The following is an 11,496-nucleotide window of genomic DNA, read 5'->3' on the forward strand; positions in this document are numbered from 1 at the left end:
GTCTGTCTGTCTGTCTGTCTGTCTGTCTGTCTGTCTGTGTGGTGTCACACTTTCGGCAGAAAGGAGACGCTTCTGAGATACAAATCTGAGCAGGTTTGTTCCAAAATCGCCTCGTTCCACTTTGAACATCTGCCTTTGATCGTCACTTCAGAGGAGGATCTCTCCTTTGTTATTAGGCCTTGAACCATGTTGCCATGCCTGTTGCAGGGAACACTTGTGGTTTCACAAGGTTTTGTACCACCCATCATCTGGACTGCATCGCTTTAGAGTGGTTGAACCAACCAGTTGTACATTGTTTTATTCTGTTCTGCCACATTTTAGCCATTCTAGCAGCAATTCGTTAGGGAGTTAAGCAGTCCACCACTTTGGTTCACACTGAAATATCTCAATAACTATTCAATGGGTTGCCATGAAAAACTGCCTTATAGCAGTATCACTTATTGTAAATAACAAACATATACGTTTCTGTATTCTAATGCTTAAAGAAAGAATAATTAGACACAGCCCTTGCGTAGTCCACCTATATATATTAACTGTTCTATTTATGAACAGACTTTCATGGATCCCAATGTTAATCTGTTTTGTGCTGTTTGATTTCTTTGACATTTCTGTGATGAATCATGTTTGAGCTGCTGGTGTTAAATTCAGTGTAATTGTTTTGCAGTGTCTGTCTGTATATTTGCTTAAAGCTGTGAAGATTCCCACAGTGGCCAGAAACTCTCAACCACTTGTTGCTAACATGAACCACTTGGCCTCTCTGACACAAAACAGCTCCCGCAGGAATAGTTTCATCTGCTAGTAATGGGCATTCTGTGTAATTTTATGGTGCCAGAGGACAGTAATCCTTGCTAATCAGCGTACTGCTGCCTGCTCTGTCCCTCTCTTCTCTTCTCTGGATCAACACTGAGTGAAACAGCTCCATATTAGGATCACTATTCTGTGCTGGCTTAAATGGATTGTTTACTGCCAAACACTTAAAATGGCTTGAGGGCACTTACACCAGACTGACTGTATTAAGTAAGTAGGAGGAGCTGGCATGGAGACCTGCGGGCTTTTCTGCAAAGGCCATAAAGCAGTCACCCTGTCTGTTTAGTAATGAACGATGGACATAGTCCCCTTCACTGACATGTTAGCACCAACTGTATACACATACACGTACACATCTGCAAAAGCATGTATGCACATCAGGACACTCAACAAGATTGGATCCAATTCAAGTAAACTGCAAAATGCATTTTTTTATCAGATCTAGCATGCATGTGCCTGAGTGTGTGTTTGTGTGCGTGTGTGAGAGTGTGTGTGTTCATGCACGGATATAAGAAAGCCTGTTTGTGTGCCAAGCCAGCTGTGGTACCAGTGGGGAGATGAAGGATGTTCGCCTTGTAAAAATGTTTCAAACACATTCTTTAAAGAGTCAGGTCGACTTTTGAACCCAAAGCATCCTTTTAAGACATTTTTATAGCCAATGTGTACTATATAAATGTCTACATTAATCTTTGATGAAAGCAAAATGTGTGAACGTGTCTATTTTTTGTTATATTTTTGTCAGTAAAGGCAGTTTCATGGAATGTTTGTCCTTTGTTACATCTTTAAAAATCCAACATCTATCATCTGTCGAAAAACAAAGCAGACAAAACCTTAAGAATCCGAAGCTTCAAGTCCCAAGTTGCTAAACTGAAATGACATGAGAGCAATGGCTTTCTGGGAGGTCGGACATCCATCTAAATGCCATTATAATTTATTCTAATTGTATGCTTGGAGACTTGTTGGCAGTTATGTAATGTAAACATGAAAACTACCCTCTAATTAGGCTAAAGCTGCATTTCCTCTATTTCCAGCCTTTGCCACAGAGAAAACATGTGAATGATGGCTGCAGTGCTTTCCTGACCTAAGAGTAAAAGAACAACTTTCTACATATTAGTTCACAATATCAACTTAACATGTGATAATATGTAAATATCATGTTTACAACTTAGCTCAATTGCTTTTAAGTGGACAAAAAATCAACTGAAACTGATTCACATTAAGGTGATGGAGGTACTGTTGCAAATGTAAATAGAAGAACTTGTGTAATAATTCTTGAGTGGTTTCAAAGGGAGCTGCTCAAAATTGCATAAATGGCCTCAAGTGATGTCACTTGAGTCAGCGTCAGTTGTGGTCTTCAGCCCCAAATGACACCAACCAAGTGAAAAAAAATTGCTGAGTCAGGATTTGTTTGTTTTTTTCATTTGAAATCTCAAAAACCCTGGGGTGACATCTAAAAAATCATCTCTGCTTGAGGCTAGCAGCTCAAGGCTACATTAGCACTGCTAGCATAACACACCTGAATCTGCATTGTGTGTAATGTAGGCAACAACTTATGACAAGGAAGAAGAACGCATGGAAGAAAAAAGTTGATATCACTGATGTTAAATCAATTCAGAACAATTTTAAGTGTTACTGATAATCTGAGGACTGTCTAAACCTTGATCCAACAAGCTCCCCCAGTTAAAGAGTGAGGTAACCTAAGAGGCAAAACCCAGGGCAAAATATGTCAACAGAATTCGCTGCTACTCATAAAGCTGGGTGTGAAGGTGATTTAGGTGAGCTTATTGCCATTTCTATAAACTCTGAGCTTCTTTCATCTGTTTTATGGGCTGGACAGTGAGAGGATACTGTGGTGAGATGCTTTAATTGTAAAAAATGAGGGGACGTTGCAGGGTACCATAATAAAAATAGAAAGACATACAATGCAAATTATTTTAGAGGAAGATTTCCAACCTCACAGATCTTGGATTCCAAACCAACTTTTCTGGCTGGAGATGAGAGGAATTCATGTATTGCGAGCTACGGGACATGATTTGATCTTGATCTGGGACATACATGTTTTGTCTGTCAACTGCTTCTCGTGTTTTTCCTCTGGATCTCTCTTTCTGTCTGTCTGCATCTCTGTCTTTCACAGTCAGAGTCCCATGCTTCTCTTCCTGGCCACAATCCATCACAGACTGGAGACGCATTGGAACAACACATGTACACACAAACGCAGCCGTACGGATTTGACTATTTAGACAAACCAGATGACCCCACATCTCCATCTGCTGTGGCTATAAACTGAAATCCTATTTAATCAAAGCACTTTACACTGAATTCCTTCCGCTGAAGTCTATCAGTGTGCAGCAGTGACTCAGTCCACGCTCTAAAGGTAATTGTTCACTTCAAAGGCAAATAACATGAAACACTCTTTAGATGATGAAATCTGGTTGTCATCTATTTCCCCTCATTCTTTCCGTCTTTATCCTCACTTGTATTTTCTCACTGTGTGTGTCTGTCCTTTCCCCCCCCTCTCCACTCTTCTTGGTCATCTATTTGTTTTGCATTATTTCTTTCTGTAACACTCCCTTCCCGTCCTCTCTCTTCTTTATTTTCGTCTCTGCTTCGCTGTGCCAGGAGAACAGCAATGAAAGATACTGGAAGACCGGACGAGAACTGTGTCACAGTCTGTCAGCCCAAGTGTCATGTTAGGATGAATAATCGCTCCGTATTACTAGTACAAATAATCTTGCAGTTGCACATTACACTGTGGAATACAACATGTCAGGAATGTGTCTGTGGATAGACAAATGAAGGATGCAAAAAAGTTTGATAACAACAAGCTTGATAACAAAAACACAATCAATGAATCACCTTTGTATGTTCATATCTGCAGATTATGTTTCACGTAATAAATTGGGTGTCTGTTATAATCTGTTTCTCTGGGTGTCATGGAGGATTAAAGGACCATAACAAATGACTACAGCGAACCGCAAAGACAAATGAAGGTTGGATGGAGAAAGAATAAACAGAGGGACGCATTAAATACATCTAAATAGGTGTCAAGGAAGAGAATAACATGTCTGCCTGCAGTTCAATGTGCTGTAATTAATACTAGCCTCTTTCAGCTCATTGTTTTGGTGTTACAGCCGACAACTTTCAGTAACTGCTTTCATTCACTCTCAGAGCTTTGATTAAACCCACTGTACACCAAAGGCAGAAGGCCATAGTTATTAACACAGTCTAGTATTCAGCACCTAAAGAGACAGATATTTCCGATGGCACTTGGAGACCAAGCAGAGCTAAAAGCAGTGTGAGTATTGGACTTAGGTCCATCCAGTGGTCAGACACACAACTCCAACTCAATACTAATGTACTGTGTGTCTGGTGACTGAGTTTACATGCAACATGACAAAATTCTGAATTTAACACAGTTCATGTAAACAGCATATTCCAATAGGATTTTCCAAATTTCAAATGAAGCATTGTCCAATTAAGACATGTGGGTTACGCAGATATCATTCAGGTTTTAGGAGCATTCTTTTGACATGCAGCACATTGGAGACATGCATCAAAAACGGGCCTCTTGCTTGTTTACACTCAGCTCTGCGTGTTGTGTGCATAGCCAACAGTTTGCAGGGCTGGAGTGGAGATGTATTAACAACAGAGAAGCCCATATTTCTGGTCAGAAGGAGAAATTCATCTACAGTAATTTTAAGCATTATGAAATACGTGGTTTCTGCGCAAATATTGCACTGCCAACCTTTTCAAGAAGATGGTTGAGTGACTATTAATTAGAATTAATTGGAGTATGTACAGCTGCATGCAGAGAGGAATATTTCTGGAATATTCAGTTTAATTTGCCATGTACCCAGCCAAGTAGGAATATTGTTTTTTGGAATGAGGGCAAAAAATAATAATAATAATTTGTGCATGTAAACACAGTCAGTGTTGTATCTACAGCCGCTTCCCCAAGTTGCCAACAATAAATCTAAAAATGAGTAAACATTGCTATTAGGAGGATATTAAACATTAAGGCCAGAAGCACTTAACATACAACCAAGTGCCTTATTATGAAATTCAGTAATACATTTTTTTCATATATAGTGGCCACTGAATACCCAGTGCCATCCATCACTGTATAGCAAGATTTTACACAAACAAAACAGTGACATAACCCATTGCTCCCCTTTATCAGGTTGACACAACTAAGAGTAATAAGCACCAGGAAGAAAATGTAATTTTTCACGTGCTCAGTGCAATGGCCGTAACGGTTTTATCACCATGCTCGCTCTCGCCCCTGATGACCATATATCATTTCAGAGCTATCACCATGACTGCATAGCTCTTCTCCCTAATGTGATAAAATAACAAGACGGTGAGAGAATACGTTTATCTGTCTCTATGCGCAGAGAAATTCTTCTCTCGGAGGACCCAAACTGATATAAGTGTGCTGAACACGAACAAGCTAATATTAATTGTTACAACTTTGGGGAGTATTTGAGGTAGAGTGGATTTAATGCGGACAAATCCTCCCCTGACAACATCTGGCCACTGCTCAGCTTTACTGCTGCTGAACAGTACCTACAGTCTCATTTCAGTTCCACTCATCCTTTTGAAACCAACAACCTACTGGTCAAAGTCCTGCCTATATAACCCTCAGCAGACAAAGGCTTTAAGTCATATTAGCTCATAGGACACATAGCTGTTCTCCCTGAGGGGAGTGCAGAGAGAGGTCACGAAGACAAGTTATCCAGCACCGGAAATTTCCACTGCCAAGCAAACATTAGTCCAAGGAAGCACCATGTTTTCAGTGGCTGGAAGAAAATGGAGATGTATTCATGTAAAACTCATTTGCATAGAAAGTTTGGCCACTTCTGGGACTTTGTGTTGAGCTGCCAAGTCTGGGGGAGCTTACTTTAAAAAAAAAAAGCCATAAGGAGTTTTCAACATGACGGTGCATGGAACCATTTCATGGATTATGTGATCATTTTGTGCTGATTGTCAGGAAGTTGCTAAACAAGTTAAAATCAAGAACTTTCATGGTTTTCATCACTTTTTTTTCCCCTCTGCCTTTTGTTACTGTATTGTGCAAAACACAGATGAAAGCTGATCAAATGGGACAAATCAGGTTTATATGCATAATCACTTGGAAATGTGTTTTGTGGAAGTAAAAAATCTGTCTTTATTGTCCCTTTTCCTTCATGTTGTACTGTGTATTTAAAAAAAAAAGTAAAAATAAGAAGAAAATGCTTTTGTATTGGCTGCCACGTAATTTAATTTACCACATAAAGAAGTGGAGTTTTTAATTAATGAAATTTTCTGAAAACAAATGTCTGTCTTTGAAATATTAAGGAATTCCTTAATTGCTTAAAGATGCTGAAGGATTTCAGTGCAGTTGTTTAATGTCGCTACCAGCCCATTAAACAGTTTTAATTAGTAGGATTGTGGTTAAGTGTTGCTTTAGTGTGTTGGGTTCAAATGCTCTTCATATTGTGTGATGAAGCTGGAAATAGTATGGAGACTTCATATTGTGTTCTGGTTTTGTTTAAGCTGCTTCTGTATGTTTTCCCAGAACTTGTCCTCATGTGTTCAATCAATATAATGCAATATTATGGACATTGTTCTAATTTTGCAATGCAGACACTTTTACACAATAGACTTCATACTTGTCCCAAATTTTCAAAATACTCGCAGACAACAAGTAGCCCTCAGTTTAGCCCAAGGTCCAACTGTGTACGCAGTTCTGCCGGAAATATGTTTCAGATTTTCTATATGTGATCTGTCCAGCGGAATAGAGAACACATTGTGCGATTCTCACATGGAAACATTTCTATCCAAACAATTAAGATGAAGGGTTGTGGGACGCAAAAGAATAGATACATTTTTTTACAAAGCCTGCAAGTTGAATCCAGTGAAAACACATTTGTACATCCTGTTCTGTGTTGCTACTTTGTCCTTCTGCCCCTTCTCTCTCTTACATCTGCCATCTGCCTTATCAAAAATAACTGAGTAATCCACTCAGATAGGAAAGGTTTTTCTGCCGTCGGTTCATTCCCCTTTCACGAAAGTCTTCTGCGAGTGCTGCTTACATGCAGGTTGCAAAGCGTAGCATCGCCATGTTCCACAAATGATTGTCACTCGCTAACTGCAGATAAATTTACTCGTCCTGCAGGGCTCGCATGTTCATGCATGGATTGCAAGTGTGGTGTTTTGATGAGTTAAATGTGCTGAATTTAACGTTTTTAAGCAAATGATTGCAAAAGGAAGTTATCATTTCATTAGGTTTTCTGGGTAGTGTTGTAAATATTCCCCTTGTGTGACAGTATTAGAGATATAGTTTCTAGGGATAAGAGATGTGAAAGAAAAGATCACAGACAAACATTTTGCAGAGTACACTTTCTGATCATTGGAAAGCTGAAATGGAGGCCTAAAGGCCTAAGCTGTCAACAGGCTAGCTAGCTACCATGCATGATGAGAGATCATGAATATCCCACTCATGAAACAATAAAAAGTAATAACTGTTTATATGTATTAGACTGGAGCTCCTTTCCACCCTTCCATGTTATTTCTCCAGCTCTTCCTTAAAGAATGTGTGAACCCTGATATCCTGTCAGCCAGTTTTACTTTATTACGCTGCTGCATAAAGAGTAAACCTGGAAAGAGTGAGAGCAGCATGACAGTTTCTTCCAAGTAAAGTTGCTCTGAATCGCTACTCCTGATGTGTTCTTTAGGCACTGTAGTCTGTATGGAGAATATCAGGGGCTGATTGCTTTAAATTCAGTCTGAAAAACTTTCCAATACCTCAAGTTTTAAATCCCACAACACATACTGAGTCAATTTAGTCTACTTCTAAATGCATCTAAAACTATCTTTATTCCTGCACATGTACAGCATGGTTTTTGTCACCCACCGGCTGAACTCATGTGTTGTCAAGGTATTCATTGTCCAGGGAATTAAGCAGCTTCAGCCGTGAGCTGCGGGCTACAGAGTATTCAGCACATACAGATGTGTTCTCTGGCTCTGAATTGTCTTACGTTAAGCTTGAAATTGTTTCAATCACCTTCAGGATCGTGAAGTTGCTTCAGTTCAAGACCCATCATAAATGGTCCAGTGTGATAAATATCTGGGTCCAGTGTTTCCACCCTTTTTCTGATGTAATGGCCCTGTCCATAAAACAGATCAGTCCTGACATGGAAATCTACTTGGCCTCACCAATGAATAAATCTAATTTAGCTAATGACAAAATATTAGCTGTGTTACAGTGAAGGTCCAATAGAAGAAACCTTGTGACCCATTAGGAGACACATGCATGAAAAGTGAGTGATGCATAACATATTGAATTCTTTAGAAAAGATACACGCCAGAAGGAATAAACTTAACAAATTGGGGTCCTGGAAAACAGAAAAGGAGGCGAATTTTTTCATGATGTCAAATGTTATGGATTATGGGATTGGGATGTGTTTGGATGACAAAAGCCTGTTTAGAAGCCTTTCAATCCCAAACACAATCAGACATTACCAACAATATTCATGGGTGGGAAATGATTATGCTTCTCAGGGTTTAAGGACAAGGACAGAATGAGGAACTCAGATATCTAGAGGGAACTCAGATTAGAGCGGCTGCTACTTCAGGACACCTGGGCTACTTTGCTCAGTCTGCTGATAGCACAATCCAGACAAATGAGGATCCAACAGAAGTGCCTGATGAAGAAGTCTGCTATTCGATATTTAAACAGCCAAAAAGTCAAATGTCCTTCTTCTTGATTACAGTAAAAATAATTGTACTCCCTGCTGATACAGATACCAGATGATAAGAGTCCTCACTTTACTCTTTCGTAATCATGACTAAATAATCACTAGAGTGTAAAAGTGTAATTCATCCTTCTTGTCAGCCAAGGCTCGTTCACAGGACTGAGACCTCTTGTTACTAAGGAGACAGTAAAGTCAAGACCAACACTGTTCAAAACTTTCCTTCTTCCAGTGCATACCACAGCTGCTAATCTGACCTTCCACAAGACTTCTCAGATCCCCCCATCCCTGACTGACAAATGGGGGAGGATGAGGAAAGACTGAACTACAATGATTGTTTGCCAAAACACAGGAGACCTACACTCAGTACTGTACCCAAACGCATCCTGGGGAGGACAGAATCTACTGCTGCTTCCTTGCAAACATGCTGCTGGTCTGCTAATGTGCTGCTCTTGCAAAAGACAAAATTATGCGTTTCTCATCTGTGAGTGTGCAAGGGTGTGCTACGGTCTGCATGCAGCTCTGTGTTCGAGAAGTATTTTGATTGATGAATCGTCTCATGGTGTTCCTCAGGGTTCATTGCTGGGTCCATGATACTTTTGTTGTTTGTTACTGTGTCTTTCGTCGGGAAAATAAAACTCTGGTGAGACAAACAGTCCTGAATTTTATGTGTTATGTGCCACTGAATTTAGAAACCCCTGTCTGTTCTGGCTGGTGGCTGCTCTTTTCTTTTCTTTTCTTTTCTTTTCTTTTCTTTTCTTATAGAAACTCTTCTTGTGTCTACCCAAATCTTGTCTCCTGACCAAAGGCGATTATGAATATGTTACATTTCTGGTAGTTTTTGCTAAAAAGGTTGCAGTGATGTGTTTTGCATAGTCTACTAGCTGCCATTTGGAAGTAACCAACTGCCACCAGTATTTTTCCATTCTACTTTCGCTCCATACAAACCACTATCGCCTTTGGTTTTGCCCCATTTTCCAACCTAAATCTCCTCTCCAAGCCATGCTGTCTGCTCAAGCTTTGATACGTCTCTGTTGCCTCAACAAGTCAGTCATGATTCATCTGTCCTGACTCCTGCAGGACTGAAATTAAAGAACACATGAAGTCAAAAACGACCAGGTGTCACCATAATCACGGATCACGTACAAACACAACACAACATAAGCACTGGCCTGCTAATGACAGAGCAAACTCAGATCTCTCTCTCTTTATCTGGCTAATATTTTACAGTATGTCAGTGCCCTGGGGAACCAAAATTATTTGTTCCAAGTTATCTAACATGTCATGCTTTGTACATATTTTCCACAATTTTCTGAAGATTAGTGACCTGTGTTGTGTGTGTGTGTGTGTGTGTGTGTGTGTGTGTGTGTGTGTGTGTGTGTGTATGTGCAACACACATCCCTACAAACACATAAACACAAAGCTTTTGGAAAGAAAGTAGTCATAATCATTTGCAAATGTAACAAGCTTCTCTGTAATATCACAACCAGAACAAACCCTCCAGTTTTTGGAGTAAAAACTACATTTGATACTTTGCAAATGTGTAAAGGCCATTTTTTGAAAATGAAGCATGACTAACTTTGGAAGAAGAAATTTCTTGGCGGTCCATTGCTGTTCTGTATACAGGAAGGGTGATGAGAGAAAGCACAGAAACCTTTTTAATTCTTTTAGTCTTGATGTATATAAGCGCCATTGTTTTAACTTCAAAATTACATTTCTACCATTTCGAACACTTATTTATTAAAATATATTATGACCCTGGGCTGTGAGAATCAAGTAATTTTCATTTCTACAGCTGTTTGATGAATTTTGCATAAAACGGCATTTGTTATTTTAGGATCTATGTCTTCTTGATACCCATGCTCAGGTCAACACCAAAACAATATAATATTCAGTTCTGGAATCATGTTAAATTGAGCTCCAGCCCGTTTACACAGCTGTGTCAAATGTGAGAGGTGGTGGATGAGCAGATATTAAAATCAACCCAGCTGCAACTCCAAATCTTATTAAGTAACTTAATTAAGTCTAGTTGCAGCTTGCAGTGCAGGAGGTCGTTTGAGGATCCACATGATTTAATCCATGTTAGTTTATTCTGGGAAAGGATTTCAGTGCTGAAAGACTCTGAGGCATTTTTAGAAGTCAGCAAATGCTCACCAGAACCAAACCAATAAATTATCTCTCCACAATATCCAGCATGAAAGAGTCAGTTGTAATGTTATCTTTAACATGGCTGAAATGCTTTCCATGTAGACGCACCATCTCTGTCTCCTAATTTCTTTTGCAGCTTTGCGATAACCACTGGCATAGCACACAAACGTTTTATACCCGTTTAACTGCATGTTTCTTTAATTGGATCTTTTGTAGAGATTCTATATTTTGTTCTAAAGCTGCAATCTGTGATTTAATAGGATGACAGCACCATAAACCTCAACCACTAATAGGAGCTGTGGTGTGTCACAGTGCTCAGAGGCTGTGCCACTCTGTGGGCCACTTATTAATGTCACCAGCTGTTTATAGCAGCATGTATAAACACACAAAATTGAAATTGAAATTGGAAAAAATTGAATGATTGATTGAAGACCACTGGCAGTAATCATTTTCCATTGAATGTAATCAATGCGCTGTCTGCCAAGTGGGTACTTTTCAGGGCACTCTGCAGAAGCCACGTAAGCAGGCTGTTTATGTGATCTTCACACTCTACAAATCAATCATCACTGAAGTAAATTTAAGTGTGGAACAACTTTATTTCTAATGTGCAACTAATTACGACTACGTAGTACTGACTGTATTGTCAAACAGTGACAGAGAGAGTCAGTGGATTGATGACATTTTCTGTGAGCTTGTCTGAATGAAGCCAAACTAGATGCTGCAGCTCGTTCCATGGAAGGCTAACAATATTACTGCACAAGATTCTCCTCTGTTCTGCAGTCACTCTTTTGCTTTTCTTATACACCAA

The sequence above is a fragment of the Chaetodon auriga genome, chromosome 22, assembly GCF_051107435.1.
Source record: "Chaetodon auriga isolate fChaAug3 chromosome 22, fChaAug3.hap1, whole genome shotgun sequence".
Taxonomy (NCBI): Eukaryota; Metazoa; Chordata; class Actinopteri; order Chaetodontiformes; family Chaetodontidae; genus Chaetodon; species Chaetodon auriga.